The 17,590-nt window shown below is 38.4% G+C and overlaps 1 protein-coding gene across 1 annotated transcript in view; it reads right to left on the reverse strand.

Annotated features, from left to right (window-relative positions):
- The window catches only part of PDE1C (phosphodiesterase 1C), a 283,365-nt gene that overhangs the window by 10,601 nt on the left and 255,174 nt on the right, over positions 1 to 17,590 (reverse strand). The window lies entirely within an intron of this gene.

Here is a 17,590-nt window from a genome sequence, read left to right on the forward strand (position 1 = left end):
CAACCAGAGGTTCTGGTAAAACTCCAACCAGAACCTTACAATAAAAATAGCAGATATTTAAAAAAATTGCATATAAAATTGTATAAAAATATCATCCAAGCAAGAAGAAAAGGAAAATGCCCACTCTGCCATTCTACTGCTAGGTTTTGTCACTAGAAAATCCCAATGGTCATAAGCAGTTCTTTTTTGATCTATGCACTCCTACAACCACTAGCAGAGCCAATGGGATTACATATATTCCTCCTACCACTGGATAGTTTCTAAAACTGGGGGGTTACAAGAACACAACAGCCTATACACGTGCACTGGGAAGCAGTCAAAAGAATGCAAAACGCCAAGAAGGTGCCCAGGAGGCTTGCGAGTGAGTGCTGTTGTGTGCTTAGCTATTAAAGCAAATTAGCCAAGACTGGGCTCTGGACTGGGAGGCCTTCATTGCTTCAAGTCCTGAGCCAGTTTGCTTGGAAGTAGTTCCATTTTTTTTCCACCCGCTGCTCAAGTCACCAGAGCAAAGAGCTCACGCCTCTAAGAGAGGCATAGGGCTGGTAAACTGTCACAGTCATTCTGGGGTACAGATCAGAAATCACTATGTTTGTTCAGGAGAAAAGGGAAATCAAAACACAAGGAGAAAAGACAGACACAGCCATCTGGAAATGCACGGACCACGTTTCATTTTAACAGGAAAGTTAAAGTTATCATCAGTAGACATGGGCTATGCAGATGCTTTGACCACGGCACTAAGGCAGGGAAAGGGCGGCTTGGGATTATAAAACTCATTTCCCTGTGAAAGCCAAGTGAGGATCACAGCAGGACATACACCTGCCATTAAACTGAGACTGAGGCAGACCTGCACATCCTGTGGGATAAGCACCTTTACCTTCCTCATTGAGAGCAGAATTTATGCCATAAAAATGTGAAAGCCTGTTTTCTCCTTCCTACCTGACCAGCAGTGACACTGCTTTCTCCAGCAATGTACATGGAGTCTGTAAAATACAATCAAAACATAACATATATAATATAACATATAATAACAGTGTCAGTTGGGGTGCCACCAGATTTGAATGCTGGCTTTCAAACATGGGATCAGCACACCTCTCACATCACCACTGGTTCAACACATGAGAAAACACAGGGACACTCTTTTGCTTTTAATTGTTCAATAAGAAAAGAGATTAAAAGAAAGTAAAAGCAAAGGGTATGAGCATGCTGTCATTTGCTGAGTATAGATACCCAACGTATAGATCATCAAAGGGTGATAAGTTTCATCATTACAAAATGATCTGTGAAGGAAAATGAGCCAACAAGAAATATTTAAGATCATTTAATGAGTTCTTGGAGATTGATTAGCTGATTCTACTCAAGGCCAAAAGAGTACTTTCCTAGCGAGTTGTCATCATTTCTAATCTAGATTATTGTGCTTTTTAATTAAAAAACACTTCTGAGATCCTCTGTAGAATCTGCAAGGACTGACTGTGAAAATGCTTGCTGTTTCTTTTAGCCTGGCGAGATCATGGATCTTCTGATTACAAAGTAGCTTTCTTTACCAGGCTAAAAACTGTTTAGTTCAATCTTTTTGATTCTAGATTGAGTATGTATGACCTTTGAGTCTGCATATTTAAAAACTCTATACTCAAATGGTATGCTATGAAAAACGTTTTTTTTTCTGACATAAGCAAATACATTTTGGAAAGTTTCTTTTCACCACAGATTTTATGTTTAAGAAACAAAGACATGAGAAAGAAGAATTTGCCCCTTCCTTTCACCAGTGAGAGACCAGACTCCCAAATTCCAGATTTGTTTTCTTACTATACATCCTACTGCATGAAAAAATAGCAGTTGAAGCTACATAAGAGGCCACAATCTAGGTATTAGTCTGCTCAGACTGACTACTTTGAAGTATGGTTTCATTGTTTTGGGGTTTTTTTTTTTAATGTTTTTAATCTCCTATTTCTTGCTTCTGCAGGAAACAAAATTGCAACTATCCTTTTTCCCTAACCTGGAAAGCAACAATGAGATGCATCACCTTTTTATAAAGAAACTCATGAATCTTATCTTATAACTTAGATAAAAGAAGTTGTGTGGCTTGCAAGGAAAACTGGTGGGCATAAGTACTTGATCTTCTGGTTTTGGAAGGGTGCATCAGAGCCATTTTAATCTAAAAAGTTTAGAATAAACAAATCCTTTTTTTTCGCATGTGGGAACACTTCTTCACTGTTGTCTCAGGAAGAAAAAAAAAAAAAGAGAGAGAGGAAAAAAACAGTTTAAATCACTGCTTGAGTACAAACCAGAGAACTACTATGCTTTGAGGCATTTATGCAATGACCAGCTTAACAACATTTTTTGTTTTGTTTAATTATTGTGTAATCAGGAACTCACGTGCAAAGTCACCACGAGAGAAAGGTCTCCCTCAAAATTATAGGAGAAAATACTAGCAGGGATATTTTCACATACTTAAAATAGGTGTAAACACAGAATCACAGAATCCTTGAGGTTGGAAAGGACCTTTAAAGATCATCTAGTCCAACCTCCCTGCACACGCAGGGTCACCTAGAGCATCCTCCCTGTTCTAAGGGGGTGATAAATCTGGATTCTCCATCCTTCATTAGACCACTGCTTCTGGGAGGTAAAAGATTTCTGGTGCTGAGCCAGCAAGCAAAGCTTTTTGAGAGAATATTCATCCCCCCTGATGAGGCATTTTAAGGGCACACCACATTCCTCTCTGTCCCCAAAAGACCTGCAGTGTCTACTTGTAGACATTCCCAAGTACGTCTACAGCATTTCAGCATGAGCCCAGCATATTTTTTTTTCTTTTTCTTTTTTCCCCCTGTCTTATTTATTTCTTGTATAATCTTACAGATGCTGGAAACAGAAAGCATCTGAAAATGATTTCTATACAGACAGAGGAAAGTTAGGTAAGGATGTAGCAGAAGAAATCCTCTTTACAAGCAGAAGTCATATTAGTTGTTATAGACCTAATTCTATTTTTTCTTCTCTTTGGTAGAATAAAATAAGAGAAAGCCATACTGTATTTTTTTCACTTTTATTATTTTTTTTTTACACAATCGCACAGTGGCTGATCTCTAGTTTAACTGGGAGGTGTCCTAACATGCCATTCCTTGGCTCATAATGCACTAGCACAGTTCTGCAGAGTGCTCCAGAGTGGTGGATAATCAGAGTAGAGTAATGTAGATGTGATCCCAGGAAGATACTCCATGACAGATGTTTCCATCTGGTCAAGTCTCTTTGTAGGATCTCAATTTCTATATTTCACTTTCGCTTTATATAGTCTCAAGCTAATAGAAAAAAATAATTGGGACTTTTGTAAATGACAGTAAAAAAAAATATTTTAAAAAATGCTGTATCACTGTACCATACTCGGACACTTTAAAGAGAGCAGAAAAGTCTTAGATCTAGTTCTGTCCACCTACAAAACATTTTACTGCACACCTGTGTGCTGAGATCAGTAACTTCTTTGACTCCAACATCTCTCTAGAACAGCACCAGTTTGGATATGCAGCCCCAAGAGATGGCAAATCCACCAAGTCCCTTGTTAGTTTCTGACAGTGGTCAATAACCTGGACAGTCATGGAAAAGCCTTTTCTAGTCTAATTTCACACCTTCGTAAAAGTGAAGAGCAGAAGCAAGGACTGACTAGACGTGAATAAAGCAGTCTTGCTTCACTAGGAGTCAGTCCCAGAAAGAAAGAAGTAAATGATGAAAAAAGATTTTCATTTTAAAATTATTCTGGTCTGCATGACCTAAGGCATTTTTAATCACTGTACATTTTATAAGGGTAATGTAAAAAAAAAAAAAAAAAAAAGAACACCTAAATTCTGCTCCACTGACCAAGCTCTTAATCAGGGTATGCTCCCTCTCCCTTCAGGGAGTGAGTCACCAGTGTGCTATGTAGTTCTGTGTTAAAAATATTTCACTGATATCCCGTTAAAGAGCCTGCTCAAGGCTGGATCTGAATTCTAGCCTCCTTACCAGGGCTGAATGCTCACGGTGGATGGGAGGAGAGGTGGGAAAGTGCTGTGGGATGATAAAGCCCTTTCCCCATCCCATGATGGGGAGCACACGCTGTACTGCCTGTGAGGCTGCTGTCCTCTCAGCAGCTCTTCTTTCTCAGCATGTCTAATCCAAGATATGCGCACAGAGCTACCACTGAACCAGGAGCTCACAAACAGGAACAGACTGTGCCCTTATATTTATTTTACTTAAACAGGCTGATACAGTGGAGGTAACTGCCAGTTCTGAGAGCTGCAAGAACTTCTTTTGTAAGTCTTCCTTCTGAAAATATGGAGTTAAGTGCAACCTTTTCATAGCATGAATCTAATCTAAATTAAACTTCGGTGCCTAAAAAGAGAACTCAAAATGCCTCTAGCCGCAATAATCAAAATCCTAGATACAAACACTCCTGAGTGAGAAAGTGCTCATGTTGAAATGTGGATACAAACCAACTTCACTGCTGTGACTTTTGCTAGCATTACGTGAAGTTCATCCCTGTATGTGCACAGTTTAAGCAGGAACAGAGACTCTAGCTCTACTACAGGCTGCCGGTAAAATCCCGTGCTTCTGAACATGAGAAAGAGTTACCTGCCTAAGCCAGGGTTTTGCATGTTCTCTATGTAGCAAAGAGCTATGACAGCAGTCTAGTTCCTTGTAAAATACATATATAATTAGCACAGCAAGACTGCATCGTAAATGAAAAGTGAGTCAGGCAAAAAACAAGTGTATGCATATATATATGCATGTCTTGATTTCCACACAGACAGGTAAAATTGCTTGTAATTAACTGCATCCCTACAAAGATCCCAAGCCAGAAAAGCACTTACATAAATGGTTAACACTTCATAAAAAAAGATACTTTCCTGAATGAAGGCCTTAGGGAAGTATTTTTAACATTTCCTCTTTAAAATGGGCCACATAATGTCTTATTTCCATGTGTCTAGCTCCACCGGATGCGACAGTTACATCTATCGACTCCAGTGGTGTATTTAGGACATACTGTTTCATTTTGTTTTTCTCTATCCATATTTTTCAAATAACGTTTCTTTGGACTTTCCATTCAATCAGTGATAAAAGACATGTCACACTGAGATGAAAGTAAGGATTGATCTATATGATTCCCTGCTGCCCTTCTTTCCTTAGGTCTTCAGGTCAGACAAAGAGTGTTTACAAGCAGCCCATGAACAAATGTGGGAAACAACTTATTATTTGTAATCTCTAGTTAAGGCAGACAGATGAAGAAGTACGTGCACTCAGAGGCTGACAACAAAATTTACCCCAAGGGAACATCACTTTAGTCGACTCTTCTTTCCTAACTGCAAAAACACATCAAAACCAAGGATCGAGTAAGTTTACCTGCATTTTAGAAACAAAAAACATTTTGCTATCACGCAGGAAAAGCACCACATCCTAAAAAAATGACAATTAATGCTATAAATTCACCATTCTTATGCACAAAATCTTCTATCATGAGGGTAAGAGTTAAGTCAAATTCTTTGTCTACTGGCAGTTGGAAAGATTCTTGGGAAAAAGAAGGAAAAAAAAAAAAAAAAGAGAAGTATTATCAAGTTTCTTCCCATGATTTTTGATATTCTTTTGCATCATCATAATGTGGGGTTTTCACAGGCTGAAGTGCAGCAGAGGACAATACTGACTTTTGATGATGACACTCATCTATTTTCTTGACCTATCCAGGAAATGGAACCACTTGCATCAGGAAACCACCAGATTATTTTAAACAAAAAGCTCCCCAAAACAACAAAAATGTGCACACACACACACACACACAAACAAAAATTAAATCAACCCCCAAAACAAGACCCCCACCCTAGAACCCAGAGTCATTAACTGTGAAGTAGCCAGTGGGAGGAGGAGTGTTTTGAAAGTTGTTTAACGCCTTCCCCAGAAACTGGTGTTTGTGGAAGGAGGAGAACAGGAATGAAGAAGCTCAGCTAAAATGATGAAAGAAATTTGTAGTCTCTTTTTTATATATGTATTTTTTACTCTTCTGTATCTGGAAAAAAAAAGAAAAAGAAAAGTGTCAAATGTTGCCTTTCTTCTTTGTGTCCAAGGAAAATGTATTCTGGGAAAGAAAAAGAAGGGTATCAGTTTAGACAGCCCCATTGCCTCCAAGCAGTGCAACTTTACTCAACATTTGGAAGTCCAGAAAGTGGAGTGCACAGAAGGTAAGCAAAGCTAAATCAACTAAGCAAACTAACTTGGCTGGAAGTCAATCAAGTCAGCTCTACTGCTCTCCACAAAGCAAATCTCATTGTACTATCACTAAAGCAATAGGAGGTCAATTTATATCATCACTGAGATCATGCACATGAGAATTCAGTGTGGTCTAACGATTAAGTCCTTTGATTTAGGGCTCTCTGGATCAGCCTTGTTTGCTAATTACTTCAATAAGCTTTTGACCATAAACCCAGCAAAGTTGTACATGTGTTTTGAGATAAGAAAATGAATGTTCCAAACACAAAAGTGCCACATCTTTTAAAGACTCTTTCTTGCAAAGACCTTGCAATGAAAAGCACAACCTTATGTATGGATAGGTGCCTCAGATCTAACCAAGGATGTGCATTATACAACCTGCTTAGCTTCTCTGTAATGGAAAGCTAATTTGATATGGTAAGCATAAAGCTGTGCCTCTGATCAGATTACAATGGCTTGTCAATTTGGAGGTCAGATTCTAATCTCCAGATGCCATTAGCCCAAGGCAGCAAGTAGCAAAGTCAGTCTCTGTACAGTATCTTTAGGCACAGATTAGAAAATAACAAAAACAGCAACAAAAAATACAGAAAAAAAAACATGCAAGCAGAGCTAAGCTGTATCCTTGCTCATTGAACGGCCAGTGCAAATTAACTAGCAGACTGTGCATGTGATACCCGTGCCAATAGCAGAAAAGGACATGATTTCAAAGCTGTAAGCTTATATTACCCAGAAAAATATCTCCAGGACAAAGAGTTTGTTCATATTGCCCTTGACCATAATATAACACTGTATATTGCTTTGCAATACATTTGGACAAGTCTGGTACGGGTGGACAAGTTACTTAAGAAATTATCTCTCACGGCAGAGATATGATGTACAAATATGCACTGAGGAATTTAGATTTGCCTTGGATAATTAAATTCCTTGACCTCTTTAGAAACCCAAAATAATCATTTGGAGCTAATAGAATTACCTCTCTGGACAAATATTAATAACTCCATCAGCCTCAAAATTAGGCTACATTTGACTAACATCTTCCCTAATGTACAAACACAAGTAATTTCTACACAGTTATACCACATGAGTCTCTTCACAATGAACAGTCGTCCTTAAGGAAGAAATCAAGTCCAACTTTTTTTTTTCTTTAATGAAAATGGACTCCCTATACATTATGCTGTTTGAGTGTATATTGGCCCAGCCATTTTCCTGAATATGCCTAGTGCTTTCTTAACTAGTGTTATTTTTTACGATACCAATATTGGCAGAGCACTATCAGTGCATTAGAAAGGATTTCTCACTCAAGGAAATTCAACAGAAGAAAGGGTATGATTGCCAGGGAACGTGATTATATCAAAAAATCTTTATGTGCATTTCAGAAACCAGTTCCTTTGGTCTACAGGAATTTTTACTTTTACTGGGGCAGTGGAATAAAGGAGTCACAAAAACCTCAAGGCTTTGCAGCTGGATCATATTGCCACTGATGCATAGCAGTGGTTATGTTTGGCACAGGATTTATCACTGAGTTGGTGTCATTTTCTTCTACTGTGTAGTTAAGCAGGAGGACTTTTACTTTTGGGATGGTTCGCTGTAAATTGCTGCCACAACATCTTGCCCACTGACTCTAAGCCCATACTGTAAAGAAATAAGCTTTTAGCTTTTCATTGGATTTATTTAGACTGGATTATCACATTCCCAGAGCTACTGAAAGCATAATCTACAGCAAGTAAGAGTAAAAACTGTAGTACTGCACTTTCCTGATGTCTCCCGTCTAAAACATTCATCCCAATTTACTGCCATTAAAAGGATCATAATACTCCAGTGAGATGAATCATTAGCCACGTTCTAAGGAGAAGATACTGACCCAAAAGAAGGAAAGAGGATAGGTCTATTAACTGGATAAAATGACAGTTGGCTGATTGCTATTTCTAAATCTCTTAAATGATTTCCTGAACTGTGGCTGGAATCTGACACAGAGCAGCAAGCATTACTCAATGCACTATCTTCTCTCCCTTTGCCATCTATACTCAGAAGACCATCTCTTTTCACCTCTCCCATCCCTAAGAGCTAACCAGGGAAAAAGTGGTGCTTTTTTTTTAATTTTTTTTTTTTTTTAATTTTTTCTCTTCTCCCAGAAACAGCTCCCTGCAGAGAATTGAGTCTTATGTTGCTTTTGGCTTCTGTTCGCCACATCATCAGCTCCAGGGAGAATATTCTAGTGCAGCATTTACTTCAAATTGTTTTTCTAGTTGGTGGAGCAAATGTATTGCCTTTCTCACTGAATTTCCCTTTGGATACAAAATAGCTTCCCTAAGACTACCTTAACCTTGGATATGATTCAGCCTCCCTTGCATTTCAGCACAATAGATCCACTGCAAATATTAGCACGCATTAACAGAGATAATTGAAAGAGGAAAAAGAATGAATATGCAGTGCTGTGTACACAGGAAGACTTTAAGTAGTTCACTTGGCATATATTGAATTTCATTAGCCAAAATAGTCTCATCTGAATGCACGCCTCCGTCCACCAGTGTCACTGCTGAGTTTATACTGTTCCTGAAGCTTGAGCTTAGACCCTCCCTTGATCACTAATGCAAATACCAGTGACTCCCAGAGCTCTTCATGGGATACCAGCTCCCACTGTGAGCAGATTACTAGGCCCATTTCTGCTATCATCAGTTTGCACTATGGCATTTTAACATGAGCTCCCCAGATCATGAATGTATATGTTTACCATATAGTCTGTTGTTCCCAAGGGGAAGTATAGAGCAGTTTGTCTTTTACTTTATGCAGAACCTTTTGGGGAATAACTTCATCCATTCAGCAAGGACGCTGGCTGTTTTGCACAATCAGTGATTAATCTCACACTTCTGCCTCTCCTCTTGTGATAAAACAAATGCTTGGGAGTCCTGGGGCCTTACAAGAACTACCAGTTTTAACAGTTGACATTTATTATGCCAGTCTAATTCAAACTTTTACAATCTGCTACGCAGTTGGAGAGCAGGAACAGAGCCCCAGGGACATTTAGACTGAGATGAGAGTTTAGACTGACTCAAAAATTACACCTGTTCTCTAATGACTCATGGTCCCAGCTTCTCACCAAGTGCAATGCTAATTATACCAGATGGAAATGAGAAGCTAACCTCTCTCAGCACCATCTCTGGAGAGGGCTAATCCTGCCCCTTCACTGAACATCTTCACTCATCGCTCTGAAGCTGCAGAGAGCAACGTGCTCTCTGGAGGCAGCCCAGGCATCACCGCTCGTCCTTTGGTGCAGAGGCACTCCAGGGGGAAAGACTCAGCCCCCTTTCAAACATTCTTTAAAAGAAAATCTTGCTATTCTCTTTCCTAAAATATTAAATATTGAAGCAAATTGCAGGACAGAGTGATGTGGAATAAAGATTTGATGGGCCGAAGGGGTTACACAAACTCCTTCGTTCGCTCCACTGAGTAAAACACCTCTGTTTATTAATTGTTTGTCAGTTTGTTGCATGCTCCCCATTTTATCTTCTTAACTCGATATTCCTTCAATATTATAAACATATTTAATAATGAAGAAGACATAATGATGACACCATAGTCATCCTGGATTACACCCTCGGATTCTCTTCCTAAACAGATTGTGGTAATCTTGCAGCTCACTTGTGAAAAAGTAGTGCTTAGCATGTACAAATCTGATCTTCTTAGGATGCTTTATGAGTTTTGCTATAGGGAGGCAGAACTCCACAACGCTACCAAACTGCTTTGTCCCAAGATACCATTGCCCCTAGCTATTCTGAGTGTTTTTTAATTGCATGGGAAACTAACTAAGAATCTTGAGAATATATTTTTCCTCTGCTAAGCAAAAGAAGAGAGCTTTGGTGAACCATATTCATCCAGCATGCCCCTTATTCCAATCCATCAAGGTGATGTCTTTTCAGTAATAGTGAAAGTGATTGTGAAATCATAAAGATATCAACAAAAAATCCAATATACAACTACGTCCAAATGAGCATTGCTCTGTTTTTGATATTTGATTTTGGATAATTTAGAGCGGAAAAAATATTTTGGAGTCTATCTTATTTCTATTAAAATTAGATGCTCTCATCCCATCAGTCGTGTCTAACACAAACCACTGTAGTGCTATATTTGAACACACAGCAGCAGCACATGTCAGAAGGCTTTCACTTGACAGAAGATTAAATAGATAAAGTTTAAAGACACGAGGACCCTTTATCCTGAAAATGGAGAGCTGAACAGAGAACCTGATAGAATGTAAACGACATTTAGGAGATAACTGAGCGCTGAGAAGGTAAATAGGGAATTCACTGTTTCAGCACATGAAGGGAGTATCAAATCAAATTATCAGGTAGCAAATTTGAAACAACGAGATAATATTATTTTCACATAAAGCATAAGTAAATTTTGGATTTCATTACCTCAGGAGGTGCATACTGAAAGTACACCAGGGTCCAAGAGATAATTAGACAAATTAGTGGAAGAAAAATCCATTAGGAGCTATTTCATTCCAAGATTTGACCTGTGCTAAATTTGATCTCTGGCACCTGGGAAGGTGTGTGGAAGGTCTTGCCCTGTTTTTGTTCTTTGTTCATTAAGATCTTGAACACAAAATGTCATTACGTAGGTGATATGACATCTAAAGTTACTCTTGCTTTGGCCTACAGTGGCTATTTGAGTGTTCCTAGGAAAGCTGAGATGGTCCTAGAAATTAGCCTCTGTTCTCTCTTATTAAAAGGAAACAAATTTCCACAAAAGGTTATAAACAGAGTTTCAAAATGTTCAGATTTTTAAACAAAATCAATAGTTCTCCAAAAATTTCAAAATTGGCATCAAATGTCCCATCTTTATGAGGATTCTTCCTGAAACACTTCTATTTATTTATTTATTTAGAACTTAAAGCTTCGAAGACAACTTAGAAATATTTGGACTGATAAATATTTGGAATAAAACCCTGTTTCTTGCTCCTGTTTCGCTGGCAATTCAAAAATAAGGAACAGTGTATTAGGATGAGGCTATTACAAAGTTTGTGTCTGCCATCTAGGCAATGCCTGAAACGACAAGAGAAAGGGCAAACTGTTGAATGGCACTTGATGCCATACCATGATTACTGTGGAGGAAGGAATACACAGGGAAGGAATAACGGTTTGAGCAAACTGGTCTCAGATAACCTCCAAACCAAGAGGCAGACATCTCTGACAGTACACATGGTGGAAATACTTGCAGACAGCAGGTCCAAGTGGTAAATGATTTCCATGAGATATTGACAGGTGTTTAGTGTCTTTGTTGAAGGACTTTGTAAGAGTTGCCCCTAAGTTTTATAACCTTATTCCAAAGTCTGTGCACTTCTTGTCTTCCTTGCACGCCAAAATGCCCTCGGTTACAGGTTTACCCCTTAGTGGTGGTAAAGTTGTTTGGTTAAAGATTCAGAGCTCAGAATAGAATGAAGTCCAAAATTTCAGTGCTCACTTCTCTACACTGAATGATTTTTTCCTCTTATTAAAGCCACTTGGAAAGAATTAAGACTGTGAGAAAATAAGTTGTGCTTATTTATGATACTCTTGCTTCTGTTGCATCAGAGACCGATGAGGCCTAAAGAATAAAGTTCAGAAGATCAGTGAAATGAAGAGATATGTGTTATAAGTTAATTCATCTTCACTATCTGTTTTTTTAATGGATGAGAAATTCAAAAAAGATTATTTTCTCCAAAGAAAATAGAGATGTTACCCAAGGTGTCTGGGTCCTGTTTAAAGCAAAGGAAAACAAGAACAAATACTGTTGGGGAAAAAAAAAATGCATGCTCGTTTTGTAACCGAGTTTAAGTATCATTGTTCTAATTTAGCAGATGACCCACATGTTTAACATTCATTTTGCTAGGGGGAAAAATGGTGTTAACATAGAAGGTATTCTGATTTTCAAGCTTTGGCACATAATTATCCCTAAATCATTCATGACTTCAAACAATTTCTAATCCTGTTCACATTGATCTTGAGCTTTATGTTTGTTTGACAGCTTGTATTACACAGGACCTGAAATCACTTCAGTGATGGAAGAAAGAGATTAGCTTTGTTCTATTACATATTCTGTGATTACCAGCACATTACAGAAATTCCTAACAGCAGAGAAAATAAAATGGATGACTTGGCAAAAGCTTAGTTACACCAAAAATGTTTGAGTTTCCTGAACAAAGTATATAGGAAAGAAAAGACACATTCACTCTACGGAGCAACCTACAGAAATAAGTGCAAAAGCATATGAAAATTCAATAATCAAACATAATAAAAAGGTCTGACCATGTTTGCAGCAAAACCTGGGTCAAGATTTTCATGAAGAATTGCTGTTATGGATGAAAACTAAAACCTCAGCACAACAGAGGCATGAGCCACCATAGCCAGAAGGATAATTAAAGCCAGCAAAGTTTCCAGCACAAGATGAGAGTTGGAATTTTGTAATTAACACTGGGCAAATAATTGCTCCTTTGATTGAGTGACTAAACTGAAAAATTAGAATAATGCTTAGTTCTAGGTCAGATGCAAGTAATTGCTTTCAATCTCTTCTGACAAAAAGTGTTGAGAGACAGTTCTTTTTTTGTGAGCAGTGGTTGTGGGGTATACAGAAGGAATGAAAGATCGGGCAGTGCCCAATAAAGCTTTTTTTTTTTTTTTTTTTTTTTTTTTTAAACTGTTTATCTAATCTGGCAAAAATGATGCAAACCAAAAACATCACTTCAGAGCAAAACTTCTCATTCAGATTTTTCTCTGTCTTTTCTGATTTTGATAATCACTTTTGTTGAATTGGACTCAAATTCTCAAACTGTTCTTTTTAACTAATACAAGTTGTAGTTCTTCTTCTTCCACTTTTATTTATAGCCACCAAGGCCCAAGCTCTAACTTAAGCACCAAGTTACAACATAAGGAATAGCTAAGCAATAGTTTAGGAGCAGCAGAAAGAAAGAATTGTCTAATGAGATACTGATAAATGGCAATAAATAGTAAAGGTTAGCAAAAGTACCAGCCCTAGAAAACTAACCTTTAAAAATATTCTCTGCAAAAATTTAGCACGAGGACACTGGTGTTTCTGCCTCTGACCCTGGGGAGACACCAGCTGGCAGGTCCAGCAGGCAAATAAAGTGCATGAAGGTACCCAGCAAAGCACCCAGCTGGCAATTTGGACAGTACAGACTTTACATTTGGATTTCCATACACTTGACTGCATTTTTTTTTCCTTTCCTCATGTTTCCATTTAAGCTATTTTATTAGTGTCTCCTGGTAAAGTAACTACGACTGGGATGCTCAGATTGGAAACTACTTGTTCCATGGGGAAGGGCAAGGAAGAGGTTAAAGGCTACCAACCTGTCTTTAGGAGCCATTCTCAACTCTTCTGTCCCTTCAGTAATTGACTTCAAAAATGCTTTTGTTTCTAAGTGTTACACAGGAGAAAAGGGGACTTGTCTGTCGATGGATTGAAAATAAGTGGGCAAGAAGGGACTCCCCTTACTGAAGCAGATATCCTTTTTTACACCATTATAGTGGAAGAAAATTGTCCTAAATGTAACAAGAAGGACTAAGTCCATAAGAATGATCTGTAACAAGTGGAAGGTAAGGTTTGGTTCCCTGATAGGCAAAATAACCTGGCTGATGATACAAAATCAAGGGGGAATTTCCAAGTGTAGTGCTATATGTTTCTGCAACAGGAATGCAGCTACACACAATCTCTGAGCAGAAATGCATGCAAATGCCCAAAGGTTACTTGAAAATATCCTCTGTAAAACTGACTACTTAGAAAACGTACCTACATGGATTTTTCTTACACTACACAATTGAAATGAATATTCCAAATATCCACTCAAATCTGAAATGAAGAAAAATGCTATTCCCAATTTCATTTGTCACATATCCATGCTGTGTGAGTGCAGCAATCAAACATCTTCAAGACATTCTAACTTCCTGGCAAGGCCTGAACTAGAAGATCCTGGAAAGCAGGCTATAAAAGAGAAGTATGCGACTGCCAAAGGAAAATCATGTGCTTTTCATGAAATTTACACACACACACACAGAATGGAAAAGCAAAAACATATGCATATTTATACAAGTCACCTTTCTATATAGTCCCCATTTCTATACAAGTCCCCGAAGTTTCATAAAGCAAACATACTCCCAAGATCAGGATGCTAACAATGTGTTTTGTGTTTAGTTTCCAAAATCACATTACATAATATTTACCCTCTATTTGATATTAAAACTGCATAAGATGTTCTCAAAATACATCTCTCTATGCAAATTCCAGCTTGCCTTAGATGCCACTCACTAAAGAAGACACAGACAAGTTTTTGTAGGAAAGCACAGAAAGACTGTACAAAATACAGAAGTTTTTTGCCCCCTAGTTATTCTATATTGCACTACCGTGGAACAGCTATTCAGTCAAAATACATTAAAGTGAAAGATGTTTTCTAGATAGTAAAATGTCTTCATGCTTTCAAGGAAGCTTTTTAGAAGGTGTCAGTACCATGCATTCTGATTTGTACCTTAGGGCAATAGCCTCTAATGTAATCAAAATAACAGGCTATAAAAGAAGTAAGAAATGGAAGGAAATTGTCTTTAGAAATATTCCTAAACTACTACTATTTCAATTCATCTCCACTGCCAGATTCTGATACATACTACCGAGAGTAGTATATAACAGAAAGTAGGCATCCAGTGTGTTTGCCTTATCAACCTAGAGCAAAATGGGCTTTTAACTGCTGAAAAAAAACCAAGGAGAAATCAACCTGTCTTTTGTAATGGAAATAAAGAGGCCATATTATTTATATGACCTGAAATTTACCCTTCTTACAAGACTCAAGCATATATAGAGAAATGCTCATTTATGCACTTGAATGACTCAAATAGCACTGGCATTATGCAAATAACATGAGCAGTTTTGTCACAAGAAGCTGGCTACTTCAGTGTTCATTGCTAATCATTGGTCTTGGCTAGACTGACATATAAAAGGCACTACTGAAATGCAGTCTGCAAAGACTGACAATTCTTAGATTGCTGAAAGGCTCTCTGAAAAGCTACATTCTCCCTAGATGAAGTTAAGGAAGAAATCTGTCAATTCAAGTATATCTGGGATAAATGTGGAGGCTTCATCATGGCTCCATCACACCACCATTACAAAGGACCACAAAAAGTAATTCATCATCAAAGATATTCACAGAAAGCAATATTCTGTGTCAGCTAATCTCTCACTACAAATACTTAATTTGGGAGGGCAGCTGTAATGTAAAGAAATGAAGCCCCTGCACTGTAGCTTTCTAGCCAGGGAGTGGTGCATATGCTGACCAAGGAATGATTGCCAAGAAGGAAAAATGGTCAGTGCATGGAAGCAATAGGAAAGAATTTTAACATAGCAACAATGAATTTTAAGAAAAATCAAAATACAGGACCTGTTATGCACATTCATATATATACTGTCTATTTAAATGACTACATATTATATTATTTTCTGTTCCTCTGGGTAAAGGAATTCATTATTGAAAGATCATCTGTTAAAATGCAGGGTTACAACATGACCACGAGGTGGGAGCATTGCTCATCACACATACCCAAAGCATCCTGATTTCTTTGGAGGTTCCACTAGTCAAGCAAAGTGTATATTCACTATTTTTTCTGTGCTGTAACCTGCAAACTTGCTTTTTGCCACTAGAATAATAGGCAGACTAATGTAAAAACTAATAGACCAGGGCTGATGCTGCGAAGGTCCAGGACGAGTTTAACATACTACCTACCTAGTGAGTGCAACACAGGTATATCTTCCATCTTTCTAACTCTCTGCTCCTCTTTTTCTTCCAACACATGAAAGATCGTGTACCAGCATGTGAGAAAGCATATGTTCAAGTAAATATTTTGGTACTCTGCAAACAGCCATGCATTATCTGTGGCTAATGTTCCCTTCTCTGCTTCCCTCACATGGCTGGTAAGGAGATTTATTCCAGCATGAGTAATGGAGGGAACAGGTTGCACAGAATTTGTCAAAATAAAAATGCCAGACACAAATCTTTCCTTTCCATGGCACATCATTCACAATTTTTCTCCTGATTTTTGTCAATGAGATCATTAGCTATAATCCCTCCCTACAGTGCCTGAATGAAAAATGTTCAGCCTACAAATTGTCCTCAAGTGCTTACAGTTGCCTATTCATTGTAATCAACCTGTCCCATGGCATTAGTCTATTCCCTAGTGGGATGAGAAAAACATTTTCTTGCAGGGGAACAAGCAGGCATTAAGCAACTAGCAGCACACAGAAAATAGTTAGGAGTAAAGAAACCAATTTACTCCCTCACAGCTCAGATCGTCATGAAATATCTCTCTCCAAGTCTTCCAGATGAGTGAAACTTTTGTCCCCTACCCCTCCTGAGGGAATCTAGGCTTTAAAATGAATCCTTGCCCTCAAATTCAAGGGGTTCTGGGATCGTCCCCTTTGGAGGGCTGCTGCTCCGAAGCCATCCTAGAAGAGCCCAAGTGTCCCTGCATCCACCTTGTCCAGCCAGGATGCTGCTCTCCTGAGGCCTCCGCTCCTAAGCCATCACTCACTGCAGCTGGGTAAGTAGCCACTCTGCCCATTAATTCTTTTGGGGCCATTACAGCGACATACCCCAGTGCACACATTCATGAACATCTGGAGATTCACGTTGCTCTCTGAATATTTATGCTTAATTAATAGTGTAACTGCACAAAGAGTCGTGAATGGTACTTGCTCGAGTCTGTTTTCCTGACAGAAACTTCTCAAGTGTGTAAACAGTACGACCTCATAACAAAATAATTAAATCTTCCTGAACAATCCTTGCTAAAAGGGCTGTTAAAAACAGTACTCATATGGCCAGAATTAGTACATTCTTCTGGATTAATTGCTCAACCTTCTTTGTTGAGGTATCACATTTTCTTCTCCTTTTTTCACACTACTAGAACAATTAAGTAACTGTTTTAAGGGAAACAACAAACTAGCAAACATAGGTCTATTCTAAGCTATAGAAGTTACAACAACGCTGTCTTTGTTGACCATCAAAACCAAGTACTGTGTAATTTTTGCTTAGGCACAACTATGGTTCAGTGGATTTAACACATACACAAAGAGAATGCTAGCTCTCACATATGTTTCCATTCATATGGCTGTCTCACATTTAGGCAATCACTTCTGGAGCAACGTGGGGTCCCTTGCTATCGCAGAGCCCCGTAGTGCACACTTGAGGAGGGGCAAGAGAGTCAACGTGCCATAGACCTTAGAGCTGTCTTGTCACTTTGTGAGGCAACTAAAACATCTGCGGACCTTTGCAAGAGGCTCAGGGCTGTTTGAAATTATTCCCAGATGCCCAAGGAACTGCTTTCTGATTTGGGAC

This window comes from Nothoprocta perdicaria, unplaced genomic scaffold (assembly GCF_003342845.1).
Source record: "Nothoprocta perdicaria isolate Ctin4 unplaced genomic scaffold, notPer1 scaffold_87, whole genome shotgun sequence".
Taxonomy (NCBI): Eukaryota; Metazoa; Chordata; class Aves; order Tinamiformes; family Tinamidae; genus Nothoprocta; species Nothoprocta perdicaria.